Source organism: Ursus americanus, chromosome 36 (genome assembly GCF_024610735.1).
Source record: "Ursus americanus isolate L20-20 chromosome 36, mUrsAme1.1.p, whole genome shotgun sequence".
Lineage (NCBI taxonomy): Eukaryota > Metazoa > Chordata > Mammalia > Carnivora > Ursidae > Ursus > Ursus americanus.
The window spans coordinates 12,265,884-12,281,477 of NC_142162.1; the positions used below are offsets into that span (position 1 = coordinate 12,265,884).

Genomic DNA, 15,594 nt, shown 5'->3' on the forward strand with positions numbered 1-15,594 from the left:
TTATTAAGCATCTTCAACTTCATAAAGATTTTAGTCATCCCTGAAGGATAGTGTCATTTGAGCCTTCATCCCTTTTTTCTATCAGCTCTTCTCTGAACATACGAGAACGCCAAATTGTCTCACCTTCAGATTTTCTTTTTATGCATTCTGTGGCAAAGACTGCTAACTTGATATCAGTATCTCCTCTCCTTCTTCTTTGGTAACCAAAAAACCTGAAATGTTTTTAGGGTGTCATAATGTGCCAAGCTAGAAGATTCTGTTTCCCAGCCTCCCTTTCACCTGGCTATGGGCCAGGGACTTAACGCTTTAGTAATTGAAAGGTGAAGTGTTATGTGTGGGGCTTATGGGAAGGTTCCAGAGACTGACTTGTATAGACAATGCATCCTTTTGCTTTTTTTCTGTCTTCCTACCTGCTGCTTGGAACATGGACACAATGGCTGAAGTCCAGCAGCCATCTTGGATCACGAGCCCACCGTGGAGATGGAAGCCATGCTCTAAGCACGTGGATCCCTAATGACCATGTGCCATGATGCCACGGTACCACCCCTGGACTGCTTACCTCCACACTTCTTTCTTACTGGTTAAGCCAAAATTATGTTGGGTTTTCAGTGATAAGCAGCTGAACCTACCCTGACCGACCCTCCTGCTGTGTGGAGGCCTCCACACCTGTAGGTGACTTGCACGCGGTCGGTTCTCCTGAAGTATTTAGCAAGTTCAGTACGCAGTGGCACTGAAGGCTCCAGGGCTCTGACCTCTGCCTCTCCTGCTGCAGATAAATTACTCATAGGGACCTTTTGTTTGCTCTGTCCCAACCACCAGGAAGGGGGTTCCCACTCTTCTGTGTGGGGATTTAGTGCCATAGCCTCAAATATTTTTGACAGGTCTGTGGATAGTCGGTCTTTGAAATTCCAGCTGCATGCATGATTTCAAATGAAAATCCAAGGACCGGGCACTTTTCTGGATCTGATGAAATTGGAGGTGGTTTTCAGATGATGTCAGAAAGGCCACCATGGAATCTGTTGCTATCGTCTGGAGGCTGTACTTTCCACGGTGCCCGCCAGGAACATGATGTTGGGGGACTCTTTGGAAGGTGACTGACTGTTCAGGAACCCTGACTGCCAGCTACTGACAAGGGGGTCTGCCTTCTCAGTGGCAACCTCAGAGGTGGTCTTGGCCAGACCAGCTCACCCCTGACTCATGCCGAGCTTCGTCGGCCAGGCTGACACGCCCCTCTTCAGAGCCGGGGACAACATGCTGGTTTCCTGGAAGCATTTAGGCCAAGACTCTGCTGTGAAGAAAATGATATTGTTTTTGCAAGTATGGACTAATGGGAATGTGTTTAAAACTCTTCCTTAACAGTAAAGCTCCTTTCAAAGAAATATGGGGTTCAAAAAAACAACAACAACAACAACAAAAACAACAAACCTAGAACAAAGAGCAAAAGCTGAGAGATGAATGAACTCTTCACAGATACCAAGGAGTTTCTTTCAAAATGGGTTTCATTGACTGCATTGATTTCGGTGGCCGACCCCATTGTTGGCCCCCTGAGAGCAGGGGTAGAGTCGGACCACGCCCACTTGTGGGAAAAAGTGAATTCCATGGCAAACCCCAGCGGTTCGAGAGTGTTTGCTTCTCCTGGAAATAATTATAGAAACACGCAATCCCTGAAAGGCAACATCTGGCTGGCTGGAGGCAAGCTGGCAAATACTCAGTCTAAATAGACCGAGGTGCCGTTGCGCAGAAGGGAAAGAAACACCCTGAGAACGCGGCCATGGGGGTTAGTGCCTATGTCTAGAGAGATCCCCCTCTCTGTCCCAGGGTTGACATTTTCTCTACAGCCGTGGGTTACCCCTGCCCTTCTAGAAGACAGATGCACAGCCCAGAGCCCAGTCACCTACCGTCTCCCCTTCTGAAGCCTCTCTGGAGGAGAGGGGGCCTCCTCCATCTCTGGTTGGCACCCAGAGCTGAGATGTGTTTGCTGCCCAGGAGCGCCCTGGGCCAGTGCTCTGCGGTCAACCTTGACTTCTCATCTGCTTCCAGTGCAGTCTGAGGTGTTGGTTTAGACTGTTCAACACGTCTCTTCCCACTCAGTGCTTTCTTGAGGTGCCATTTCGTCGTCCTCACCAGCCAGGCCCAGAAGAACCTGCGAGCTCTGCAGCGTTCCTCCCTGCTCAGTTGGGAGGGGCCCAGCTTTGGAGCTCTTGAAACTCCAGGGCTAATCCCCTTCTTTCCTTTTCAATTTCGCATCAACCAGCTGGTGACAGAAGCCGAACACCATCTTCGTGGATTTATGAACACGAAGGGTTTTTCAGTTTTAATAGCAGGTGCGATATTTTCAAGTAAAGAATGCAGTTCTAATATATCCGATGAACCCGTCTGGGGTTTTCAGAGACCAAGTTTCTATGAGAGCTATGACTGTGGTGTTTTGAAGGGCTTGTTGGGAAATCTGGGCCCTTATAACAGGCTTTTGCAGATGGTGCATTTTCACACGGAAATGCTTCCAGTGACTGTTTTGTTCAGACATTCTGCTGTTGTTACCTCTTGGCTGTGGTTTTGCGGAGCCTGAGGCAGTGGTCTTAGAAGCCTGGGCTTGACTTCACTCTGGTCTCTTCAGCTTTCAAACACCCAAGGAAGGCTTGGAGAAGACCAAATTTCTTTCAAGTCAAGAGGTCGTTGACTAAATCCCTGGAGGAATTCAGGAGGGGCAACCTGCTTTTGAATAAATAGTCCTTAGCATAACATGGATGAAGTCCTGTTAATCACATTGAGAGGGGACTCAAGGAGTGTTTGTCTGGGTTTGAGGGGTTGCAGGAGCTGAGAGTCCTCGGAGCCCCGAGACCCCTAACTTCCACCTCTACCTGCTTGCCTTGTGATCTGACGCAAGAAATCACTTGACTTTTATGAGCCTCAGTTTCCCTACCTCCCTGTCTTTTTCTGCACGTCAGTAGAGTCAGGTGGCGTTAGTGCTTTCCAGACTGTAGAGTGCTGTATGGGTATTAGTTATCAAGTCGGTGGCTCTGCTTTTTGCTTCGCCCATCCCATGACCTTTGGCGTCAGTGTTCACATCCACATCACTGCTTCCACCGTCTCTGGGGTGGACCCTGTTTCTCCTACCCAAGCTGGTGTGTCACACCTTCCTGTGTCACTGACTTTGGGCGGCTCTTTGGCCCTGCTTCTGATTTGGGAGATGTGACCTTGCTCTTCCTGCTCCCAGGAGGGAGCTTTCTCTGCCTAAAATCTTCCTGTTTGGACTCTGTTACAGGTTCCCTGTTTTCTGCATCATTTTCTGCTCTGTCATATATGGTCTTCAGCTCTTTTCTGTAAAAGGGTGGGTGGTGAGTCAGTAAGTGGGGCCCCTTGAGAAGGTGGCTTATTGACCTGACTTTTTTGGTGCTTCCTTCGCATTCCCCTCCCCCAGCCTAGATGCTGCCCCCTTCCCCAGGGTTTTGGGAAGACCTGAAGGCTCTTAGAAGGCGTTGGCCTTATTTAACCCTGTGGGGTTGCATTTTACATTTAATACGAATGCTTTTTGTTCATTCAGTACAGATATTTACCAACTGCGATATTTACAGCTATGTGCCAGACCCCACATTAACCCTAAAGATACGGTGGTAGCCTTAACAAAGGAGAGCAAAGCAAAGCTCCTACTCTCGGCAGCTTGTATTCACGTGGGGAGATCTGCTGAAGGAGGAGCCAATAAACACACAAATGGGCGATAAGAGCTCAGAAGGACAATTGGGTGAGATAAGGTGGGTTGTGAGGATGGTGGGGGATGGGGGGAATCCTCCTTTATGGGGATGGTCTTTTCTATGAGATGGTCAACAAGAAGTTGAGGCCGGAAGGAAAGTCTGGGGCATGGCTCTCTGGGGAAAGAGCATTGGGAAAAGGAGCCAGGAGCCAGGCACATTATGGTCCTAAAGTGTGTTCTGGGAACAGCAAGGGGCGTGGGGGAGGAGAGAGTGTTCTAAGAGGTGGTGGGTTGGGGGTGCAGAGCAAGCTGGATTTTGCAGGTCGTCTTCAGGCTTCTATTGTGATGGCAGTGGGAAGCCATGGAAGGGTTTCGAGAAGGAGGGAGGTGGATAGTCTGAAACTCTGTGGAATTACAAAAGGCCCAGGACTTCCTGGGGACTTGTTCTGCAGCCATTGCCAAGTGGCTGTGGCTTAGTGACACGGAAGAGCAGGGCCAGCCATAGAGGCAGGGCCTTGAGGGTGGGAACAACAAGCCTGGAGCGAGAACCTCAGGAAACCAGGCGACTGCTGGTTTTAAAAATGGGTTTTAAAATGTCAACTAGCACATGAGACCATGGTAGAAAAGTCACATGGAGGTGCTGCTAAGCCCAGAAAATTATGACGAGGCATGCTGAACTAATGGTCAGTTGTGGGTAGTGCTGTGCCCCGAGTATATTCTGAAGCAGGTGTGTTCTCTTGCATTCATTATTTATCGAAAGGTTGACTACTTCCCAAATAGTAACTCATTGCTTATGTACTAACTGATACTAGAACTTATGGTCGTATTCCTGGTTGGTCCCCAGGCCATGTGGAAGGCTGGGCCATCTGTCTTTCTGACGGGAGTTCCCTAGTATCTGATAGGGGTAGAATTGGTAGCTGTTGCATCATTTGACTACTGATGGCAGACCCCTGTCATTTGCCCCTGCTCTTTGGAGGGGGGCTGCCAAAATGGCTTCCTGCATACACGAGGAGTTTCAAGACATTTGGCAGCAAGAGCTAAGGTTTAGCATTTACGGAAGGTCTTGACTCACTTGCTGTAACTTAACCCGATGCCCGGGTTTATTTTTTTCTTGGTTTTTAGCAAATATGAGGGGGGGGGGAAGATTTCTCATCTGCTTTATTTTCTGAGTTGCTTTTAGTCTTACCACCCACAAACATCTTCAAGGAAATCATTGTGAAAAGTAGGCCTGGTGTGAATGAGGTTTTTTATCACAAAGCTCATTAGAATAATGTGTAGCCTTTTTGCCACTGAAAACATTGGTCCCCTTTTGATGATATTTAAATTTTTAAGTTCAAAAAAGGGGTTCTGACAGTTTGTTCCATGTCTGGAAGTATTATTATTCTGTTTAGTTTCTTCAAAAGGCGTGGAGCCGAGAGGGAGGGGTGGACGTCCGGTGGCCTGGTTAAATAGATGTGTGCTGCCGAAATCTTACAGCAGGTGGGCTACTCAGAAAGAAAAGAGTTCGTTCCAAGAAGTTGTTTCCCCGAAGCAACCGAGGACAGAACACACCTTATTACATGTTTATTTTGGTAAAGGGAGAACAGAGTTGGGTTTCCCCGGGCCCCAAATGTCAGGGATGATGAACTCATACATTCATAAGCGAACGAGTTTCCTTCGACGAGACCTTTGTCTTGAGGGCCTCACTCAGAGGTATATCATTTTTCTCAAATGGGGACTGTCCAGTTGTTCCCTTTGGGCTTGCAGAACTGATTCTTCAGAAATGAGGCTTTCAAGCCCCAAAGCAAGTTTGGGCAGTCTTCCCAGGGCAAAACTTCTGGAGACCAGGCACTTTACCACCAGTCTGCACCGGACCTTCCTAAGCTCCTTCCTCCTGAGGGGTGTACTCTTGAAATTGTTGTTTGACCTCCACCTCCCTGTCATTGTGTGCATTCCCTGAGGGCCATTAGGAGTTAAACACTGTAGAGATTCAGGGCCAGACCTGCCCTCCAGGAGCTTGCAGTCTGAAGTGGGGAGGTAGAGAAGTCAGAGGGCAATTGCAGTGAGTGGGCCTAGGCAGCACTGGGACACGTGTGGGGAAGGGTGGAGAGGGGACAAAAGGCAGGAAACTTGGTCAGAAGAGTCAGGGAAGGTGAGGCCTGAGAGGAATAGGGGTTGCCAGGCAAGCTCATGGAAGCCAAGGAACATGGTGCCTTTGGAGAGCCTCAGTCCCGCAGGAGGCATCTCAGCTGGCCTGAGATTGTCAGGGACTTGGTCTTGTACACCATGCTAAGGAGTGCAAAAAAATACCAAGGAGTATTTTTATCCTGAGTGGAAAGGAAGAAACCATTGAATACTTTTTAAGCTGAAGTACAAACGAGTGGACAAATTTGAAAAGGTCACGCTTGAAAAGATCAGGGTCATGTGGAGAATGGGTTTGAGGAAAACAAGACTGGTGGCTGAAAGAGAATTTAGGAAACTGTTGCTGACATACAGGTGACACAGTGCAAATGAGGACGCCAGCACGGAACAGGGAAGAACAGCAGAGATGTTCTAGGAGGTGGGCTCAGCAAGAAGGAATCACTCAGTGGTGTGGAACCTAAGGAAGAGGAAGAATCTAGGATGCTTCTGGGTTGCTGGGGGGCCAGGGGGGTTGACATTAATACCATGTCCTGTGCTTAGTCAGGAATTTTAAGAAAGGATCAAATGGTCCCAGGACCATTGCACTATTAGACAATTAGAAGCTACCACGAGAAGAGTAGGCATGGCTCTAAGTTGTGTCTAACCAGGGAGCTGTTTTTCTTGTGAGAAAAATGTAGAGAAGTCCCAATAAGATGTTGTTTGTTTGAGAAACAAAACTAGGAGAGAATTAGGAACAGGAAGTTTACAGAGCATCTTTACTGTATGCTGCCTTGCATAAAGGTATTGCCCTTTACCACCTTGACAGGTGGTAATAATTCCTTCCATTCTCGAAGATTAAAGGCACAAGCTATCAGCCCAGGTTTTAGCTCAGAAGATTTGGGGTTCTGAGCAGCAAGAGCTCACTACTTCAAGGAAGTGGAGTCATGCCCTAGTGGTGGGCTCCCCTGTGTGCAGTGTGAGGACTGCAGGCCTAGGAGGTGACATGGTCTAGTAAAGTGGACAAACAGGAACTTGGAATGGGGTGGGCCAGATGTGCTCAGAATCCAGGCTCTGTCATCTGTTAGCTTATAACCTTGTCCAAGTTACTGAAGCTCCTTGTCCTTCAGTTTTCCCATGTTTTGGAGTGGGGGGAGACTGTCAAACAGTGTTTATTGAATGTAAAGTAATCCCAGCCCCACGGGGAAGAAAATTCCAAGGAGAAAGAATAATACATGTTAAATACCCACCTGTGCATTCACACGTGCGCGCACGCACAAGCATGCATGCCATGTACATATCTAAGCTCCAACAGTGACAAATCAAACACCTGCCTCCCCCAGCCTGAGTGACAGCTATTAGGCAGTGGTGCAGAGGTGGGACTCCAGGATGGGTTCTAATAGCAGTAGCCTTGTCCCTCCCTGGCCCCTGACCTGTCTGAGGGAGCTAGGGTGCCTAGGAGGTAGGTGGCAACTCTTCCCCACTCTGCCACAGACATTTCTTGACCCGGATCTCATTCATGGCCTCTTCAATGGAGCGTGGATCCCTCTTGTTGGCCATGGGCACACAGCTGTAGGTCTGGTTGGCCTGTAGCATATGGGCCACATCCTTGGCTGCCCCCTTGCCAATGAGGTGGCTATACTTGTCCTTGTAGTTGCTAGCAGGGCTCACCACCATGGGCCCCTGCTGGACTGCCTCCTCCTCCTGCCTCTGGGCCAGCTCCTTCAGCTTCTATTTCTCCTCCACCTTCTGCAGGTCCCACTCCTCCCCACGACGGTAGGAATCCAGCTCTTCATCTGAGGGTGCAAACTTGTTTTTGAATATCATGACATCGTGACACTCATCATCTTTCCCAAAGGAGAAGGATGTCAGGCCAGCCACTTCCACCATATTGTGTAGAATGTTTCTCTCTATTGTTCATCAGCTGAAACTTCTTGATCTGCCCCCTGTCTTGGATGAAATCTGACACCTCTTTCTCCGTCTTTTTGTTTGTTGTTTTTCTTGCTCCTGTAACATCAGGAGCCAATATCACCACCATCATTCAGGTGGTGGTCTACTCTCAGGCCTTGCACCGAGACTCCTGGTCACCAAGGCTGGGTGGTTTCTCCATGGAGCTCAGGATGGTGTCCAGTAGGTCCGCCATCTTGGGAGTCCAGTTTTCCCATTTGACAAGAATGTTGGGAAGGTTAAATGTGAACCTAGGTAGAGTGCCCTATATAGTGCCTGACCCATAGTAGGCACTAGAATAGTAGGATATTGTTGATTTTTCCCTGTTGATGTGGGACATGTCTATACCACCACTGGACAGGAACCCTGGCTTTCTGCTTATGACCTATACGGTACTTGGTCCTTTGGGCAGGTAGCCATCTCTCTTCTACTCCCTGCAGTTGCTGTGGTCAATAGATGGAGGAGGATGGGGGCCTTCTCATCATGTCCTCTCTCTCATCTGTCTGCATAGTGCCAGTGTGTGTGTGTGTGTGTGTGTGTGTGTGTGTGTGTGTGTATATGCGTGGTGCACCTTGAGGTGGAGGGCTGGAATATGAGAAGGCTCAATAATAATGATTGAAAGAGAGAGGAAAAATTAAATACAATCTAAATATATCTGTTACTATATTATTTGTTAATGACCTGCAAAAAGTCTTGTTAACTAGATAGAAGCTAGCAAAACTGCTTTTTCAAAATATTAAACCTCTGCACCCTAATTTTATCATGGCTTATGAGAGTGCCCTTCAATTCATGTATTAAACATGATGCATTTTTTAAAAGATTTTATTTATACTTGACAGTGACAGCACAAGCAGGGGGAGCAGCAGCGGGAGAAGGAGAAGCAAGCTCCCCACTGAGCAGGGAGCTCAAGACGGGCGCTGTATTCCAGGGTCCCGGAATCATGACCTGAGCCAAATGCAGACGCTTAACCGACTGAGCCACCCAGGCGCCCCTAAACATGATGCGTCTTTGTGGCTTTAGTTTCTTCTCTCCTTTGCTGGAAAGATAAAGTGCGATCCTCTTCTTACCAAGAGTGAAGTTTATCATGTTTGTATCTTTTCGGATTCAGTGGAGAAAATCAGATTTACTTGAAAATGATGTGATGAGACATCTGTAGTTTTTGTATTTTGATACAAGAGTCTGAAAATAAGCTAGAACAGCTTAGAGAACACACATGAGCACTGTACCACAAAGACCATGTTACAAAAAAAAAAAAAGCCCCACTTTTGAAGGACTTTACTAATATGCATGTCAAATTTATACCATATTGGATGGTGCCACTGGCAATGTTTTTCTCCATGTCAGAATATTCCAGAAGTGTGCCATGAGCAGGGGCGTCATCTGTAGATACAGATTTTTCTGATAGGAGCGGGTTTCCGAGTCATCTTCCAAGTCATCTTCTAGAGACATCTTGAGCTGTCTGCCGTCTGCCTGTGCCCTGTGGCCTTGCTCACTGCCGGCTGGCCATTCGTTCACGTGCTCCTTGTTAAACCAGCTGTGCTCTCTGTGGTTTGGAAAGCTGAGACCACATCTGCTGTCCTTGTCCTCAGGGAGCATACAGCCGGGCTTCTCCGGCGTCCCTGCCATGTCTTGCGCACCTCTCACTCCTGGTCTTCCTTCCCTTCTTTGATGTGGGTGATTTCTTCGGCCTTTGACTCAGCTTTTTTTTTTTTTATTGCATTATTATTTTATTTTATTATTTTTTTCTTAATTTAAATTCAATTAGCCAACATATGGTACATTGTTAATTTTTGTTGGAGTGTTCATTGACTCATCAGTTGCGTGTAACACCCAGTGCTCATCACATCACGTGCCCTCCTTAACGCCCGTCACCCAGTTGCCCCATCCCTTGACTCCGCTTCCGTATGGAGTGTCTCAGTATGTTGCATACTTCCCTGAGAGGCGTCTCGTGCTGCTGCCCTGCGTCTTCCCTAGCACGGCAAGAACAGACGCAAGAACGAGGCGTGCCCAGTGCTTCTTGGAGAAGTCCATCGAGGCTCCTATTTTTACTGTGTTCACTGTCAATTGCCCCTTAATGTTCACAGCCTCGTAATGTGATGTCCCCAGGTTTCCTCCGACTGCCTTCGTCTACCAAGAGGGCAGCCAGCTGATGATGAGGGTTTGGGGATCAGCCTGATGTCAAGGATGTGCCTGGAGTAGTTCTCCTTCACTTCCAGTCCGGGCTGGACCCTTGGTGGTGGATGTGTCGGGTGGGCCAGAACACCCCCACCCCAGCTGCATTTTCATTTTCAAGTCAGGGCACAGGTAAAAGTGCAGGATAAGACCTGGAGAAAACGTTGCTCTTTGGTTATTCTGTTATCCTCTTCCATCCTAAAAAGAGTGTTCCCGGCTGTACTTACCTCCCGCGCTTCCTCTTTTTGGTGCAACCATTTTGCTGTTTTCTCTGTATGTGTAAGTGGATGGTTGTGACTGAGTCCATATGAGATGAGACCATGGACTCTCAGATTTGTAAGTCCCTTTTTGAGGGGCTGACACTGGAGTTCCTTCTCAAACCCGCCTGTGAATGAATGGGCAGCCCCACCCTGTTTGCCTTCCTCCACCGATGGGGAACTCACTGCCTCCCAGAACGGTCCATTCTATCTTTAGGCATCTCTCACTGTTAAAAAAACTTTTCCTGTCTTAGATTGAGTTGGAATTTGGGTCCCTGGCGCATGTAGTCATTATTCCTTGTTCTAACCTTTGGAACCATGCAGAGCAAGTTTAATCCCTTTTCACATGGCAGCCCTTCTGGTATTTATGCTGGATGACAGTTTATCCTGTTCTCAGCCCTGTTCTCCTCCTCTGTACCCAGTGCCTGTTCTTAGCTTCTCAGTCCTGACCTCATCCTGGCCATGCCAACCAGACTCTTGCTGATCAGCCCCAAGCAGAGGGGGCTCCGTAACTCACTGGGGAGGGGGACCTGACAGCACTGATCAGCAGCATTCATTTGGCTAATGTGATTGCTCTGCTCTTTTGTCCTTGGGACTCTGTGAATGTTCCCCTGAGGCTGTGTGCTTGGGTGTGAAGACACACTTCTGAGATTGTTGGGGGTAGTTCTTGATTTCAGAGGAGTCTGCAGTCTGGTTAACTGGCCTGCCCTGCTGAATCTGGCTGAATAATTCCCAGAGATCATTGTGCTCATTGACAATCATCTATTGCACAGTGGACCTGTTGTCAGCTATGATCCCCTGACTCCTTTTTTTTTTTTAAAAAAACAAGATTTGCTTCTGTGCCTTACCCACCCTGGAGTCAAGCAGTTGGTTTCTTCAGGGCCTTTGATCTCCCTGTTGAGCTTCCTTGTGATAGGCCTGACCCATCTCCAGTCTGCTGGTCTGTTGGCTCCTTAACTCTCAGTACATCGCCTGTGTTCCCTGGGACTGTGGTGCTAGCAGTTGGGGGCACAAGCTTGAGGGTCTAAATCCCATGTCTACCACCTACTGGGTGTATGGTTTGGGACAAGGGCATAGTGAAGAATCTTCTGGGGCAACTGGCAGAACAGAGTGGTATCTTAGGGAACCCAAGGACAGGAGGGAGCAGCCTCAGGAAATCAGAACTGGGGAAGCCGAGAAAAGATCTCATCTCATTCCTGCTGCTTTCTGAATGTTTGATTTTTTTTTTTTTCTTTTCTTTCCTGGGGGCTGATTTTCCCTGTCCACTTATGTGGCAGGCAGAATAATGCCTCCCTCCTAAGATAGCCACATTTTAATTCTGGAACCTGTGACTATGTCACCTTACATGGCAAAGGGGATGTGATTAAAATAAGGACCTTGAGATGGGGAGTTTCTCTTGCATTATCTGGTGGGCTCAGTGGCATCGCAGGTTCTCATGAGGGAGGCAGGAGAGGAGGAGTCGGAGGACGGGCGTGACGCAGGAAGCAGAGTCAGAAGAGCCTACCCTGCTGGCTTCGAAGATGGAGGAAGGGACCAAAGAGCTAAGCCGTGCAGCCAGCTTCTAGAAGCTGGGAAAGGCTAGGGCATGGATTTTCCCCTAAAGCCTCCAGAAAGAATGCAGCACTGATGACACCTAGATTTTAGCCTAGTAAGATGTCTGACATCCATTTAGGGTAAAAATAAATGTGTGTTGTTCTAACCCACTCAATTGCAATGCCTTCTTGCCTTAAAGTCTTCCCATGCCACCCACCCTCTTGCAGTAATGAGCTCCCCACCTGCCCCTTGTGCCCACGTTAGAGGCAGTGTGGGTTGTTCCTGCCTTCCCACCTCCTTCATCGTTGTCTGCCTCAGAGCCCAGCATGGACACTCCATAGGGTGAGTTCGTGGTAAGTGTCCGTGCAACCAAAGACCGCAAGAGAAACCTGGAGGGGTCTTTCGGAAATCCAGCTGCTTGATCATAGGTCTTGGCCTCCCAGCTTACAGCCCTGTCAGAAAAGGAGTAAGGCCAGGTGCTCATGATTTTCTCCCACTGAGCCCTGGGTGGGCCTCGAGATGGCCACTTCTTCCCTAAGTGTTCTTTCACCAAACTTGGAGTCTGCTCGAGAGCCTCTTAGTGGTGAATCCACCTGCTTTGTGAGACTGAATGATTGCCACATTTTCATAGTCTTCAAATATCAGAGGTTTGTTAAAAAAAAAAACAAAACAAAACAACAAACCACAGAAATGTGGTTTTGATGGCTTCTTTTCTTTAATGTACTATAGTTGAAAAAGTGCTTGCATACTGAGGATCTCATTTAATCCCCAACCTGTTTCCAGTTTGTTAAGTATGGGAGTGACAACATCCAAACTCTCCACGTGTTGGGGTGGAAACCCATCACCCCTTTCCACAGTAGTGACTCACCCAATCTCTCTCATGGGGGTGGGAGATGTTTCTATTTCCAGGGCTGCTGGAACCATGGCTCACCACCTCTTTAAAGTTGTTGAGAATTTTCTTTTTCTCTTAGAATTCCAGACAGTCCTTTGCATTCTGCTTCCCCTTTTCCCTAAGTCAGCATCCCCTTGTACCTAGCCCTCCCTCCCTTCCCTGATCTTAACATGGCCTCCGTGCCGTCTTGTCCTGCAGTTGTCGGATGCCATCTTCCCTCTGGTTGGAATTGGAGATTTTTGGGAAGGCCTTCCTGATCTGTGCTTGCTCTCCCAGGCGCCTGCTGTCTGTGTGTTCTGGGACCCTATCCCATGCCTGGGCTCACAGAGTTGCTCAACTGCTGGCCCCCAGGTGCTATCCGGACAGCCACATCCTCGACTTTCTTTCTCCTCATAACCCTCTGCAGAGAGCCCCCAAGCCACAAGCCAGATGAGTTCTGAAAGTTTATTTTGCGGTTCGTTGATTGTTTGGCGTTAGAATGCATTGTCCTGGGGACTTACTTTCCCAAATAGTGCTTAGATTCCAGGCTCCAATCCGCATTTGTTGTACCTGTTCTCTGGTCAAATTCTGGAGTCACGAAGGAAGAGGGCTTTGGAGTGAGACTGGCCTTGGTGACTTCTGGCTCTGCCACAGCAATCTGGGGGACCTTGGGCAAATGATTCAACCCCTGTGAGCCTCAGTTGCGTCACCTGCAAATGGCGATAAGTAATAAGCTGTACCTGGCAGGGTTGCTGACAAATGTATCGGAAGTGCTTAGCATAGTACTTGGTACTTGGTAGATGTTCGGTGAGGGATCGGTATTATTTATTACTGTACTATTAAGCATGTATCGGGTTTGTTTAAAAGCACCAGACAGGGGCGCCTGGGTGGCGCAGTCATTAAGCGTCTGCCTTCGGCTCAGGGCGTGATCCTGGAGTCCTGGGATCACGCCCCACATCGGGCTCCTCTGCTGGGAGCCTGCTTCTTCCGCTCCCACTCCCCCTGCCTGTGTTCCCTCTCTCGCTGGCTGTATCTTTCTCTGTCAAATAAATAAATAAATCTTTAAAAAATAAAAAATAAAAGCACCAGACACCTAATTGCTATTTATATGGCCATTTCTATGGGTAAACTAATTCCAAGTTCAAACTGTGTACTGGGCACTCAGAATTGAAATGTACTTTTTTCCTTCTGGAGGTCTCAGATTGCTGTGGGGGAAGGAGTCTCTGTTCCTTCCTTCCTTCCTTCCTTCCTTCCTTCCTTCCTTCCTTCCTTCCTTCCTTCCTTCCTTCCTTCCTTCAGTCAATTCACAAATGCACTGTCAGGCATGCTGTGGGGAACTGGGGTAAAATGGTGAACAAAACCCAATATAGTCCCTGTGCTCATAGATCTTCCAGTCTGATAGAGAAGACAGACATTAATTTAAAATAAAAAATACAGCTGCTGTGGAGGAAGCTGGGAGAGGGTCTAGGGAGATGTTGCCTGGGTGTCTGGTGGGCCTTGGGGTTGGATCTATGTCACTGTGTGACAGACACGGTCTTCGACTGGGTGGCTTAGGGATTTGACAGCACTGGGTCCAGATCAAAGTAGAGCGTTGATCGCCTGGGCCCCAGCAGGTGACAGTCCAAGGTGTCTGAGATCTCAGGGACGCTGTCAGAGGCACAAGGTTTATAGGACAGGAGCAGCTGTGAAGAGCACGGCTGGGGAGGCAAGGAGACTCAGGGCAGCTGAGTCCTCAGGTGGTGCTTATTAAGGAATGCTTTAAATGGGGCTTTAACTTGGCCACTCCTTCTTTCAGCCCAAATGAGAGCCTGGTCCTCATTTCCTGTCACTGTGGCTTCCTGTGGCCAAGCAAGTTTAATTAATATCTTATTCCATAAAATTGCTTCCCTCTTAGGTCTCATTTTTCACTACTTCTTTCTTGCCCTCAATCCCTAGTTCTCTGTTTTCTCCTGTTCCATTCCTCCTGTTCTGTGACCGACTCAGCTCTTCTGTTTTTCATCCAGTTAACGTTTCTCTCTAGGAAAAGCGTGCTCTTTGGCTCTGAGATGGAGGAGGAAGGAGGCTGAGTTCTGTCGTCCATAAGCAACACGGGTGAATAGGTTTCGTTTGATGCCCCGTTTAAACTCTGCCCCCAGCCGTGTTCTCTGGGGAAGGTATAGCTTCAGTGTTTGCCCAGCTCTCCACGTGCTCGTTCTCCCTTCCACAATGCAGTGTGCGAGTTTTTTAGTCATTTAGCTCTCCTCGTGGTCTTGTGGGGAACTGTCCCCAGCTCGGAGAGCATATTCACATCCCCACCCTGTGCAGCCTTTCAGCCCGAGAACGTGCTGGGTTTCTCTCCATGTCCCTATGATGGAATGCTCTGTGTTCACTGGGTCCTGGAAAATTACTTACCCTGTTTTTTTCTGGGAGAGGTACCGTCCAGGAGTAGAGCTTTGAGACCTCCCCAGGGTGGTATGCCTGGTGCCCTGTTGAAGGACATGTCTGTGCTCTATACCACCCAACAGGCCACAGGTGGAAGATGTGTCGGAAATTACAAGTGTTGGCTCTGCAGTGACCACAGGACCACAGCAGTGGGTTTGACTGCCTGGTGGTTTCTTTTTTAATGTTACTTAAAAAAACCAAAAAACCCGAAACCAATAAACAAACCAACAGCAACTTTTTATTTTAGAATGATTTTAGATTTATAACGAAATTGTGATGATAGTGTAGAGAGTTTCTGTAGACCACCCACCCAGTTTTCTCTACTGGTTGACATCATACATTCGGTTTGTCACAATTAAGAAACAAATATTGATAAATTACTACTAGTTTCTTTAGATTTGCTCAGTTTTTACCTAATGTCCTTTTCCTGTTCTGGGATCCCATCTAGGATACCACATTACATGTAATTGTCATGCCTCCTTAGGCTCCGCAGGGCTGAGAGTTTCTGGGGCTACTTTTGTTTCTGATGACGCTGACAGTTTTGAGGAGGACTGGTCAGGTATTTTCTAGGATGCCCCTCTATTGCCATTTGGTTTATGCTTTTCTCA

The 15,594-nt window shown here is 48.1% G+C and overlaps 1 protein-coding gene and 1 pseudogene across 2 annotated transcripts in view; one reads left to right on the top strand and one right to left on the bottom strand.

Annotated features, from left to right (window-relative positions):
* CGNL1 (cingulin like 1) overlaps positions 1-15,594 on the top strand; it is a 152,721-nt gene that overhangs the window by 23,245 nt on the left and 113,882 nt on the right. The gene's annotated exons all lie outside the window — the stretch shown is intronic.
* On the bottom strand, positions 7,222-7,928 carry LOC123786184 (sperm-associated antigen 7 pseudogene; annotated as a pseudogene).